Raw genomic sequence first — 13929 nt, 5'->3', positions numbered from 1 at the left:
TCAAGATTGAGACACTTCTTGAAATTTTGTTATGTATATGATTTATATGAGACTTCCAGTTTAATTTATCATCTATAATCACACCAAGAAACTTATGTTCAAGTACTCTTTCAATTTCCACACCATCTAAATGAATATGCACTTGTGCATTTCTAAGGGAATTCCCAAATAAGATAATTTTAGTTTTACTTAGATTTAGCGATAGTTTGTTCCTGTTAAACCATTTTTTAATTTTGCACATTTCTGAAGTAATTGTATCCAGCAGCTCCTTTAGATTCCCCCCAGAACAAAAAACATTTGTGTGATTTGCAAATAATACTAATTTTAATATATCAGATGCCTTACAAATATCATTTATATAAATAAAAAATAATTTTGGACCCAGTACAGAGCCTTGTGGAACACCACAAGCAATGTCCAAGCATGATGAGGAATGGACACCCAGCTTCACAAATTGTTTCCTGTCACTGAAATAATTTTTCACCCATTGCAGTACAACCCCCCTGATCCCATACCGTTCCAGTTTATTAATTAATATGTCATGATTGATTGTGTCGAATGCTTTCTTGAGATCCAGAAATACTCCAGCTGCATACTGTTTCTGATCTATAGCATTTGTAATCTCCTCAATTGATTCGATTAATGCCAGAGATGTTGATCTTTTTGATCTGTATCCATATTGACTGTCAGAGAGTAATTTATATTTATCTAAGAATTTGTCTAATCGTTTATTAAACAGGTTTTCTAGGATTTTGGAGAATTGTGGTAGTAAAGAAACAGGCCTGTAATTTGTGAAGTGGCGTCTATCCCCGGTTTTATACAGCGGCACAACTTTAGCTATTTTCATTTTGTTTGGCACTTTTCCCGTCTGAAATGATAAGTTGCAAATATATGTTAGAGGTCCTACAATTCCTTCAATGACCTTCTTGACGATTTTCATGTCAATATCATGACAATCAGTAGATGTTTTATATTTACACATGTGTACAATGTCAATTATTTCTTTTTCCTCCACTGGTGTGAGGAACATTGAGTTAGGGTTCCTATCAATCAGGTTTTCACTTGTATCGGTTACAGTCCACTGATGACAGTGACTCAGGAATTTGTTCTGCCAGTTTTGGTCCAATATTTACAAAATAATGATTAAAGCTGTTGACCTTATCAGCAGTGTTTTCCATAATATTTCCATTGTCGATAAAGTATTGTGGATAACTTTGTTGTCCAGAATTATTTTTAATGATACCGTTTAAAACATCCCATATTCCCTTCATATTATGTTTATTGTTGTTCAATATTTTACTATAATACTCCTTTCTACATACACGTATAATATTGGTCAACTTATTTTTGTATTTTTTATATTTATTTTCAGCATCTTTTGTTCTTTGTTTTAGGTATTCCCTATAGAGTGTATTTTTCTTTTTACATGCATTTTGTAAACCCTTAGTGATCCATGGTCTATCTGAATATTTGTGCTTTCTGTTGTATTTTATTGTTGGACAGTTTTTATCATACAATTCTTAAAAATATGCCATATGCAATATCAGTATCAGTTTCTTTGTACACATTGTCCCAGTCCTGATTTAATAGATCGTTCTTAAATGCATTCATAGTTTCTTCTGTCCTTACACGTCTGTATCTCAGTTGTTCTTCATGCTGATTTCTCTTATAATTGGTGTCATAAACTGCAAAAACTGGTAGGTGATCACTGATGTCATTAATTAATATTCCGCTCACAATGTTGTTTTCCATATTGTTAGTGAAAATTTTGTCAAGTAAGGTGGCACAATGTGGTGTAATTCTGCTAGGCCTGGTTATTTTAGGAATACAGCTAAATACAGCTAATTATTACATTTTTCTCTTTTTCCTTATAAATTTCAATTGTTATACATTGTAATAAATTATCAATTACAGTTGTCATACTTTCTACCACCTTGTAATTTAGGTTTTTATCCACATACACAGCTACTCCCCCTCCACTCTTGTTCCTTCTATTTACAAAATTCACTTCTATCCCTCCAGTCCAAAGTCCAGTCCTTTCTCCGCATTGATCCATGTTTCAGAAATGGCACACATGAATCAATGCTTGCCATTAATATATATGCTTGCAGAAGGAAGGTCATGACATTTCATACATTGGAATAAATGTCTTCATTTTGATATTTTATAATGTAAAAGAGCACATGTCACATATCATTGTGTGACATTTATCATTATCATCGTTTATTTATAAATAAGAGCTTAATAAAGACACGGCACGCTTAATTTCTTAGGCATGAAGATAGAGCGACCTTTATCCAGAAGTGACAATTATGCTTGTGGCTAAACCATTCTAAACAGACTTCCAAAATCTTAGAGTGCATGATGCTTTGTCAGTAAAGGGTGACTTATTACACAGAGTTTATTACACAGGTGTGCCCTTGTTTAATGAACCATCTGTTGGGGTTCATGGATTTGACACCTTAGCATTGTGAAAGCGGGTGTACATGCTTCTGGCTGAGCACAAGATTTCTGCTTTAAACTTCAAATTTCACTTCTAAATGAAATTCAAAATGTTTTTGTAAATATGTCTAATTTGACTTCTAAGGCGCACACACACACACACACACACACACACACACACACACACACACACACACACACACAGAGAGAGAAAAAGAGGATAGTTTACTACACATCATAAAACACAATCATTAATCTTTAATGCTCCTACGCTATCTTTCTGTTCTGACTTTAGAGATTTCACTAGCTCTGCTAACAGTCAGCACGCAGAGTGCACCCAGGGGGTTACGTTAACCGGTTTGTTTACATATTCCACTCTCCGTGTTCCACATGTTGGATTCACAGATTCTCATTTTCACCGAACGATCGTCTCTTTCCGCCTGGTCTTGTGTCTCTGTGCTTCTGCAACATAAAGAACGAGCTGACATTTTTCTCACGAAACCAGCGATCAGCTCAACAGACCCTCAGTTTACCTGCATGCATCCTCCAACTCATCTGTCAGCTGTTTAACACCTGCTGCTAATTCAAGAAACACGCCCACGTTACCTGGTGATAGTCACAGTTTAACTGGGCAGCCGGTGCTTGATATAAAGCAATGTCAGCGCATTTTTCTGCACAAGATAAGTAAATATAGTGTTTTCCCAGAGCGCAGAGCTGCTGCAGCTTGTTTCCTTACAGAGCACTTTATAGGCGAACCAGCTTCATCAGCTGCTGATGTCCAATCACCGGCACACAGCTTTGAACCTCAGCTGAGTTTTAGCTCTCAGTGGTTAAACGCTGGACTTCATTCACTCAGGTTCTGTCTGTCGGGTCACGTTTACTTCGCTGTTTTATTTACAACTGAGCAAATCGGTTTGGCTGAGGTTAAAGTTATGTGAAACCGGGAAGGAAAAAGGAAATGAGAAAACAAAAAAAAATTCAAAGTGGAATCCCAGACTAAAACACAAACATATGAGACCAACTAACCCAACCCTGGGGGACAAGCAAAAAGTCCAATATTCAAAGTTTCAGGAGGCAGACCCAGATGACAGCAGTACAAGAGTTCACACGGTTCAGGTGGCCGACCAGGAGGCCAACGGTTCAGTAGTCCATAGTTCAAGGGTTCAGGGGGCCAGCCACGAGTCCAACGGTGGCGATGGAGCAGATCAGGAGGCCAACAACGTGGAAAATGGCAGTGGCGAAGCAGGCATGGCTGACCACACCTGGAGAGCCTGGCTGGCTGCCGGCGGCGACTTGGGTATGTACGAAGACGGTCAGGGGGCTTGGCTGGCGGCTGGCGGCGGCGTGGGCACGTACAAAGACCGTCGGGCGGCTTGGCTGGCGGCCGGCGGCGATGTGGGCGCGTACGAAGACCGTCGGGCGGCTTGGCTGGCGGCCGGCTTGGCTGGCGGGCGGCAGCGACGTGGGCGCGTACGAAGACCGTCGGGCGGCTTGGCTGGCGGCCGGCGGCGTGAACAAGAATTGGCTGGTGGTCGATGGCGTGGACGATAATCCTTGGATGGTTTGGTTGGTTTCCGTCGACAGGCTGTCCTGACAGGCTCCAGAAACAGCCGTGCTGGACCTGGACGTGGCTTGGCAGGTGGAAGGAGACCAGGCTGAGGCGTGGCAGGCACAGGCGAGGCGTTGTCCTCCGGCTGGGTCGCGTCGAGACCAGACGAGGCGTCGTCCTCCGGCTGAGGCGTGGCAGGGCCAGAAGCCGAGGCTGGACCAGGCATGGCAGAAGCAGTGGCATGGGCTGGACCAGACGAGGATGAAGACTCAGATGAAGCTGGACCAGGCAACGGCGTGGGCGGAGACACGGAGGCCGCAGCTGGCGTGGATGAAGACACGGCTGCTGCAAACGTGGATGAGGCTGCTGGTGGAGCAGCTGGTGGCTGAACGGGCCCCTCGGACCCTCCAGCGGAGACAGGAGGCTGAACGGGCCCCTCGGACCCTCCAGCGGAGACAGGAGGCTGAACGGGCTCGCCAGAACCCCCAGCGGATGAGGCATGAGGCTGGACGGGCTCCTCGGGCCCTCCAGCTGACGTGGCATGAGGCTGGACGGGCTCCTCAGGCCCTCCAGTTGACGAGGCATGAGGCTGGTGCGGTTCTCCTGAACCCCCAGCTGACGAGGAAGGTTGCTGGATGGGCTCCTTGGGCCCTCCAGCTGACGTGGCATGGGGCTGGATGGGCTCCTCGGGCCCTCCAGCTGACGTGGCATGGGGCTGGACGGGCTCCTCGGGCCCTCCAGCGGACACTGGAAAAGGCTGCACAAACTGCAACTCAGCCCCTGGCTCCAACCTGGCCTGGATTACAGTCCCACAGCGGCTTAGCTGAGCCTGATGGCTAGCATTTCCAGTGCAAACAGTCTTATAATTTTGGCTTCTTGGAAGCATAGTTCGTGGCATGATCATCGTACAGAGAAGCTAGATAATTTTGCAAAGGGATAAGATGGTCCGTGGAAGACTTGGCCGAAACATTCTCAGTCTTAGTAACTTCAAAATCATAAACAGTCTTTTTATAGCCGGGCCCATGAACTGGTAAGGCAGTGTTACTTTTAATATTCACCTTAGAAAAAACATGAGGAGCCAAAATATAGTCACTCACTTCAAACCTTTGTGAGGTACATTGACGACGTGAACGCCGCTTTTTTCTAGAAGCAGTTGTGACTGAAGCAGGGCTAATTGTGGGGTCTGGCTCCTCATCCTCTGACCACAACCTCGCCAGAAATGAGGCTGGAGATATGAAGTCTGAATGAGACTGTGAGGGTGAGTGACTAATCCGTGATGGCGAAGAGGAAACTGGCGAGCTGGGGGGCAGTGCCGGCACCGAAGGGAGGGACACTGTGGCAAACCTCAGCGAGCCGACACGGACACACTCAGGTTCTAGAGGCAGTGGTGGAGACGACTGGTTGTGGGGTTGCTGTGACTGGTAGGCGCTGGAAGCCATTACATGACTCGACAGATCCTGGGCCTGCAGCATCTCCTTTATCCTTGTAAAAGCATCAACTATGGCAGGTGAGTCTGGGAGCTGGAGGAGGCGGGGATCCCTCTTCATAATAGCCTCAGCGACGTTTACCATTACAAGCTTGCTCTTCAAATCGGGTGCTGTGAGGACGCGGTTGAGGATTGCTTGGATCCGAGCCATCTCCTCCAGACACTCAGTGAGAGCTGAGTCTGCTGGGTCCATGACTGGTCAGATCGTTCTGTCACAATCAGCAGGGCTGACTGTGTGTAGAGTGAAGGGTGGACCCAAATGCAGACGGAAACAAAATGTGAAACATGACTTGAATAACAGAAAACGAGCCATTTATTGAGGCTGGCAAAATAGCTGTAAAGAAAAGGCAAAATGCAAGGCTAACAATAAACTAAACTGGGTGAGCTAAATTAACTTAAAAACCTACAACAGGAATATGGACTTGACATGAGGAAACTTGACGCAACTTCTTGGCTTGCAAACAAAGCAGACAATCTGACAATGACATACTGAAAACACAGGACTTAATACACAGGAGGTGATTAGTAGGGGTGCAACGATAAACAAAATTCACGGTTCGATTCGGTTCGATACTTTGGTGTCACGGTTCGATATTTTTTCGATACAAAAAAAATGTTCATGCCTTTTTAATTTGTCATTTATTAAAATTATAAATATATATTTTAACTCAAAAGTACAGTTTTTAAATTTAACCCTAACCCTTGTGCGTGTTTTTTATTTTGACAGCGAATGCGCACCTGCGGACCACTTATGTGCACCCCTGGTTATTTAGCTCATCATATTGCAGCCACAGAAATTCTTTTGTCCATGAAACCATAAAGCTGCACTTTCTTTTTGCCTTATAGTCTCATTTGTCATAACTTCTCCGTTTTGCGGTAAGCTTTTCTTTGGCTGTCACTTCTTCACCCTGACCTGTCTTATTTGGCTCAGCAGAACTGAAATATATATCTGTCTGTGAAGGTTCTCAGTCATCCAGGTCATCGTAGTCAAATATATATCCTGCTGCTTTTACACACGCACTCACATAACGCTCAGCGATTCTCTGCGCGATCAACCTCTCATATGTTTAAGCTTGCTGCGGGAGATTTCACTTGTCATGTTTGCATAGTAAGCTAACGATTAATAAGACGATGTCAGAGGAATTGGTGCGCAAATTATCATCACTCACAGATCAGTGCTGTCGCTCTCTATACACAGTTCGCACGATTGCAAAGTGAAAGCAAAAAAACAAGCGCAAATTCAAACGCGATTTCAATATGTCACATATTGACAGTGGCTCACCGATGCCAATGACATAATTACCCAGCTACATTTCTGAAAGAATGCAAAAGCATTGACATATATTTTTCCTTCCTACAATAGCCCGACGGGCAGGGAAGAGATAGATTTTGGTAGCCCGACTGAAAAAATCGCTAACCCCGGGACGTCGGGCTATATTCTCAGCAGCATATTAAACAGCTGTCTAAATGACTCGGCTAAAGTTAGTAGCATGCTTGCTTGTTTGTGTCTGCTTCCACTTGTCTTTGCACTAGGATGATGTCGGCGTAAATGTGCAGTCATATTCATTGTGTTCCCACTAGTGCTTTCAGGTTAATCTCGTTGAAATGACCTTAACGCCACAACACGGCAAATCTCCGTTAACCAGCTACCGCCAATCGCCCCGTGCATGGGGCTAGACAGCCAACACGTTAACGAGCTAACTGCGCTAACACACTAGTTCCCACCCATGTAATTGAGCATTGCGTGGCACATCCAACATACTGTTTTACTTTAGTCCATGACTCGCTTACCTTCAGGGTCATACGTCACATGAAAACCAAAATAATTCCAAACGCCAGATCTGAATGAGGGTGGGGGAGGTCCATGTTGCAAGGAGAGCTTAACTTCTGTCTCGCTAGCTTGCCCTGCTCTCTTCCTTCTGACGATGCTGTCTGTGTTGAGCGCTCAGTGGATCTGCGCTCGACAGTGCAGTCTAGGCGGAGTAGTCGAACGCAGATTCACTGAGCGCTCAACACAGACAGCATCGTCAGAAGGAAAGTTGATAAAATAAATTACAAATTTTGTATTGTTCGATACATATGCGTACCGAACCGAAAGCATTGTATCGAACGGTTCAATATCGATACGAATATCGTTGCACCCCTAGTGATTAGGGGAAGTGGGAACACATGGAGGAACAGCTGACTGACATGAACCTAATGACAGGACAGGGGAAGTGAAACTAAATACAATGAACAAAGAACACACGACTCCTTCAAAATAAAACAGAAAACACTGAAACTAGACATGACAACACAAGCTTAACAGACCTAACACGTGATGAATGATACAAGAACTCAAACATAGAAACCAAGGAAACAATAAATAATAACTGCCTTTCCTTAACTAAAGCTAAATAGGAATGACACAAACTAATCACATATCTAAAATGAGACAAATACAAAATGAACTCAGAGCACTGGGTCAGAGACCCAGCCTGTGACATTATGTTTCATAACTGCATAGTTTTACAGACGTTTAATGGTTCACTGGCACATGTGTTAGACTGAACTATTCATTTTTCTTTATCTGGTGTGTTTTGGATTTAACAGTGAATTTTGAGATTAAACTGACTTTTAAAATGTTTTATACAAAGAGGAAAGAGAAGGCGCATTTCCACCGAGAGGAGCAGTTTGCAACAGCATGTTCATCATGAAGTCTGCAACGTGCACAGAAATATTATATCGTCTGTTTTTTTTAATAGTTATTCAACTGTATTCTAAGCACCAGCTGTCTGTTAGAATGTGATTTTTTTCTCTCTCTCTTTTTTTTTTTGCTTTTTCGGTCATGTTATGTTTACCTGTCAAAGGCTTGTTACAAACTATGAAACACATCGTGCAGACTTCTGGATGTTAGAAGAAAACTAATACTGCTCATGAAGGAGACTAAAGGCAGGAAGGTGTCCTTTAAAACTAAACATGTTAATAGGACCTCCCTATTTATATCATAGTTTATGATATAGCACGTGTATTTCAGTAATAGCCTGCTGATTTCAGTGTAGTGGTGAACAGTCGCACAGCTCACATAGGCGTTATCTGTGATACTCCTTAACTATAATTTATCCAAGTTAACTTCAGTTAACCATTCAGACGGTTCTTTTGCAATGAAAAACATAAACACCCATGCTGCCGGTAGGTTTCCTCAGTGCCAGCTGTTAACATTATAGCTGATTATGCGGTAACCATGGTAACCACGGACTCTGAGCGGCTGGATCGACGGAAGTCAGACAACAATTTTACATGTATGATCTTAAAACAGGACACAGCCACTATACGTGCTGGCCTCATATCAAATGTGAAGGCAGACTGAGTCTATGTTTGACGTTTTTTATATCTAATCTTCCTCTCAAACATTTAAACAGCAGCGAGTCTGCAGCTGAGGGAACACAAACTCAGGTTTGCTCGTTTCTTGGATTCATTTGGTGATTTATTAAATGTATAACTGTTATTCTAATCTGCTGCTGGGTCTCTTACACTTTTCTTTATGCTGTATATTTTCACGTCTCTGGAATAGTTGGCAGTTAGATAGTCAGCTGGGAAACTTTGTGTTAACTCATGGAGCTGAGGATATCGTGGATATGCTGACCTCGCTCCGTGGTGTACAGGGCCGTTTACTCTCATGATTAATATTCACAATAAAAATATTAGCCGAACATCATGAAGTCTATATGTTTTTCATAGTGTCGAACAACCTTTGTACAGTTAAAGCCAGCAGTTACTACATGACAGAAACACCAACGTTATCTCTTTTATGCGTTTATACACAGGTCACGCTGATTACTGAACAAAAACCCAAAAATCAGATGTTAAACAGATTTATTTGCTCTCTGTCCTCCTTAAACATGTTTTTAATGTTAGTTATAATTCAGAATTGGTGACTGAAACACGTAGGACACATAAGAACATCAGGAAATAAAACACCGATAAATATAACCTCAGTAAAAGAAGTCAGCGGGGGTTACTACAGCTGTGTACCGGGGCCTGCGCTTTGTCAGGGGTAATAACAGCTCGATTGCTTGCGAGGCGAGCGGGTCTATCCACGCTTTGCCGTGAGACTGGGCAGACATCTCCGAAATCATCAAAGCACTTTTGCAAAGAGGCTGTATCTTGACAAACCGACCAGGCACATGAAGATTAAACCGCTACATGCTCGGCTAAAAAAACATTAAAACGGTATTTGGTGACACACAAACAGGGTTTTTCAAAGTTCAGTTCTGTTAGCTTCCACATGCCGGTTGTTGTGTGCTAGAAACAATGGCCACCAGGCCAAAGCAATGGTTTTGACTCGATCAGCGTTAACCCCACCCCCTGAGTTTGATGGGTGAGGCTGACAGATAAAATTAATCCAAGATGAGAGCCAGGCGCCAGGACTGCCAAAATGAAATAAATAAATATATCATTAAATAATTAATTAAATGTGTCAATAATTAATTAAATGTGAAATACATGAATAATTAATTAAATGTGTCAATAATTAATTACATGTGTCATAACTATCTATTTAATTAATTAATTCCAATTTTAATTAATTATTGCCACATTTGATTAAATATTTAATGGTGTATTTAATTAATTCATTATGGCGTGCTTAGGGCGTCGGGGGGTTCCCCGGAGGCATCTTCCTTGGGGGGCTCAACCCGGGGTAGCGGTCATGTCCGGTTGGGGGCTCTTTTCTGACTGTTTCCTCGTGGCTGCGTGCAGCGGGGCTAGGGGAGGGTCTGTGCTGACGGACGTGGGTTACTGACCTGGTAGCCTGGCTGCAGCTGGGTGGGTCCGGGATGGGCATGAGGTTCTGGGGGCGCTCCGTCTCTGGGCTGGGGCCCTGGTCGGGCCTCGGGGCCTTGGGTCCTGGTTTGTGTGTTGCCGGGGTTGTGGGCGGGTGGGTGCATGGGGGCCCATCCCTGGCGCATGGTGCCGCCGGTGTGTCGAGCCACCTGGGGGGCTCTTCAACTGGTGGGGGAGATTGTCACACCTTGCAGGAGCTTTCCTCTCCTCAGGAACTCTCTGCTGGAGGGGGAGATACAGGAGAGGTGGAGGAAGATCTCAGCCTGGGCGTCTATTGTCTCATGTAATCTGGAAGATGAGTGGATGGGGGGGTGGGTGCAGTTTTCTCTGTGGTGGGGTTGGGTGAACTGTCCCGGGCTCTGTGGGGCCGGGAGGCGCTGCTGCACTGGGCCCCGGTCTGGATGGGCCTGGGCCCCCTTTCCCTGGCGGGTCACGGAGTATGGGAGTGCCTACTGGGGTCAGCGGGGGAGCTGGCCCCAGGGAGGGGTCACCTGCCCCTCCCTTCCTTCCCTCCCCATCTCCAGCTGCCTCCCTCTTCCCGCTCCACCACAACCACCCACACATGCAGGGCCTTGGAGTAGGGGTATGTCACCAGGGTGCAGAGGAAGCTACCCCCCCCGTCCCGTTCTGGCTGCCTCTGCCTCAATTTTATCTCACAACTTAGACATTCACATTACTCACACTCTCATTACACATACATATAGGATCTTGGGGGTGGGCACGATACACGGAATCCAAATTACCATCAGGGTGTACACCTCACCCCTGGCGTCGTTGCCCACCTCTCAATTTTAAATACACGTAGACATTGAGGGCTAGCAGGAGGGACTATGCGCTTACCTGCTGCTCTCTGGCAGGTAGCTCCATGCCCTCCTGGGTTTTAAATGCACCTTAGAACACACATGCATCAACACTACAATGAGCGGGTGGAGGGAGGTTTGGAGTCTTCTCTCACCACCGTTCTCTGCGGCCTGCTGGAGCGGGGGGGCTAGGAGGAGTTGGCCGTCCGACTGCGGTCTGGGGTGTGGGGCCTCCCTGCTGCTACGGAGTCGGGGTGGTCTGTCTCTCCCCACCGCAGGGAAAAGGGTAACACCACCTGGGTCTGGGTGCAGTTCCCCCCTCCAGGGGCAAGGGTACCTAGACCCGGTTCGTAGAGTACGCTTGGGGAGTGTGATCGTGTATACAGCGTCTTTTTATGTCTGTCTCCACATCGGTTGAGTGTGGAGTAAGTGCATATGGGAGCATGAGGGTGGGAATGGATGTTTGTATCTGTGTGTGCCTGTATGTCTGTGTCTATATGTCAGGTTGGGTATCAGACGCCACCTCTCTGGGGACATCTCAGGCCCTCCAAGGTTTAATAATAATAATAATAATAATGGATTGGATTTATATAGCACTTTTTAAGGCACCCAAAGCGCTTTACAATACCACTATTCATTCACTCTCACATTCATACACTGGTGGAGGCAGCTACAGTTGTAGCCACAGCTGCCCTGGGGCAGACTGACAGAAGCGAGGCTGCCATATCGCGCCATCGGCCCCTCTGGCCAACACCAGTAGGCGGTAGGTGAAGTGTCTTGCCCAGGGACACAACGACCAGGACAGAGAGCCCAGGGATCGAACCAGCGACCTTCCGGTTACAGATGCGATTCCCAACCCCCTGAGCCACGGTCGCCCACGTTTGGAGGCCTATCTCCACCCACCACCACTTCCCCTGCCAGTGACGGACTCCCTCAGGTGTCGGTGCGTTGGTGGTTCTTTGTATCTGGGGGTGGGCGTCCGGGTACACACCGGCTCACTCCTTGGCGGCCGCTTATTGGGGCTCACTCGGGCCACTTCGGAGGTGGGGTGCTCCCGGCCTGGGGCTCGGTCACTCGGGCACAGCTGGCTGCCGGCGGAGCTCACGGGCGCGTCACTGCAACTCCCCCTGGCTTCTGCTCCGCGGCTGCTGAATGAGCCCTCATCTGGGACTCTCCTCAGCTCTTACTGGGACAGTGGCGCGGCTGCCCCTCTGTTGGTCTTCCTTGGTCTCTTGTGTTCTGGGGGCCTCTGGATGTCTGGAGTTTTGATCTCCTCCATACCTGCTTGATACCATAGAGGACAGGGCTGTGGCCCCCCACACTCCCTAGCAGATCATTACATGGAGAAACCTTTGGAATGCAAGCATGCTGATCCACACAGGTATGCACACAGGTGTACACATGGGTATTCACAGACGCGGGCTACAGCTTTCTTGGCTGCTGCCTCAAAGCACACTGTGCGCTGTCTATCTTGCGTGCTGCACAATATCGTTTATTATTTAGTAACTATTGATATCTACTGCTAGCTAGTTTATTGTGATGGTGCTGTATTTATTATGTTGCTCTTTGTTGTTTGCTTTCTCTTCTGTTTTTTTTTCTCCATACAGGTGACCCAGGTGTTTTTTTTTTTGTTTGTTTGTTTTTTTCTCTCTTCCCCCCCTTCTCACCGTCTCTTCTCCCCTTTGGTTTTCTTTCTCTCCCTCTCTTTCTTTCATTCTTTCCCCCTGTCCTATCCCACAGTCATGTCTGTCCCGTTTGCAACTGAAAATAAAATAAATTCATAATTATAATAAAGGTCAATCAAATGGACCAATATGGCAAGGCCATGATGATCCACTTGGTAAAATAAATCCGCTTGGCATCTTTCTTGGCCTTAAGACAACAATTCTGATGGCTATAGATCCAAACGGGACAAAAAAAAAAAAAAAAATTTATTCATTATGGCAGTCCTGGCGTTCCATAGTCTGAGAGATAGGCGGTAAACCAGGTAAGTGGGCTATGACTAATACCAATGGAAGCTAACCTGTTCAGGAGAATATTGTGAGAAATGGTATCAAACGCCACACTAAGATCAAGAAGGATAAGAATGGATAGGAGACCAGAATCACCTGCCATCAGAGGGCCATTAGTAATTCTTAACAGAGCAGTTTCTGTGTTATGATTGGGGCGGAAACCAGATTGAAATTGTTCATAGAGATTATGGTCATTGAGATGTAAATGAAGCTGGGCGGCGACAACTTTTTCAAGAATTTTTGAAATAAAGGGGAGATTTGATATAGGGCGAAGATTATCAAAGTTATTGGGGTCTGCACCTGTCATGAACTGGCTGTGTGGAGGCAGATGAGGACCCAAACGCAAAACTCACGGAGACAAAAATCTGAACTCAAAATCACTGCTTTATTGCAGGCTTCACAAAGAAACAGAACTAAACTGGGAATGCTAATTGAGGACCGAGGGAACACAGAAAAGCACACAGGTTCGGGAAGGAGACATAGACGACGCGACCCTGAACTGAGGGAGACATGCACATAAATACACAGAGGGTGACACAGATAATCATAATGCCTCCGGTGAATTATCGCGAGACCTCCGCCCCTCCCCGAGATGCGAGGTTGACAAGTGTAAACAAACTCAGATGGAGTGGAGTAGTTGAGAGAAACAAAGTCATTAGGCTTGTTTCAGTCAAACAAAGAAAGTCCAACTTGCGATCACAGAGGAGATGTCCCTTACCAGTGAGAGAGCGGATGTTTAATAGACCGAAGTTGATGCTGGAGTTACCATGCCTGACAGTCATAGGGCGAGATGCAGGGTACACCTCAGACAGGTCG

This window comes from Mchenga conophoros, linkage group LG3, assembly GCF_057382185.1.
Source record: "Mchenga conophoros isolate Kocher_MC1m ecotype Shallow Benthic linkage group LG3, M_conophoros_male_GT1.1, whole genome shotgun sequence".
Lineage (NCBI taxonomy): Eukaryota > Metazoa > Chordata > Actinopteri > Cichliformes > Cichlidae > Mchenga > Mchenga conophoros.
The sequence above is the reverse complement of the archived record's forward strand: the minus strand, read 5'-3'. Positions refer to the sequence as shown.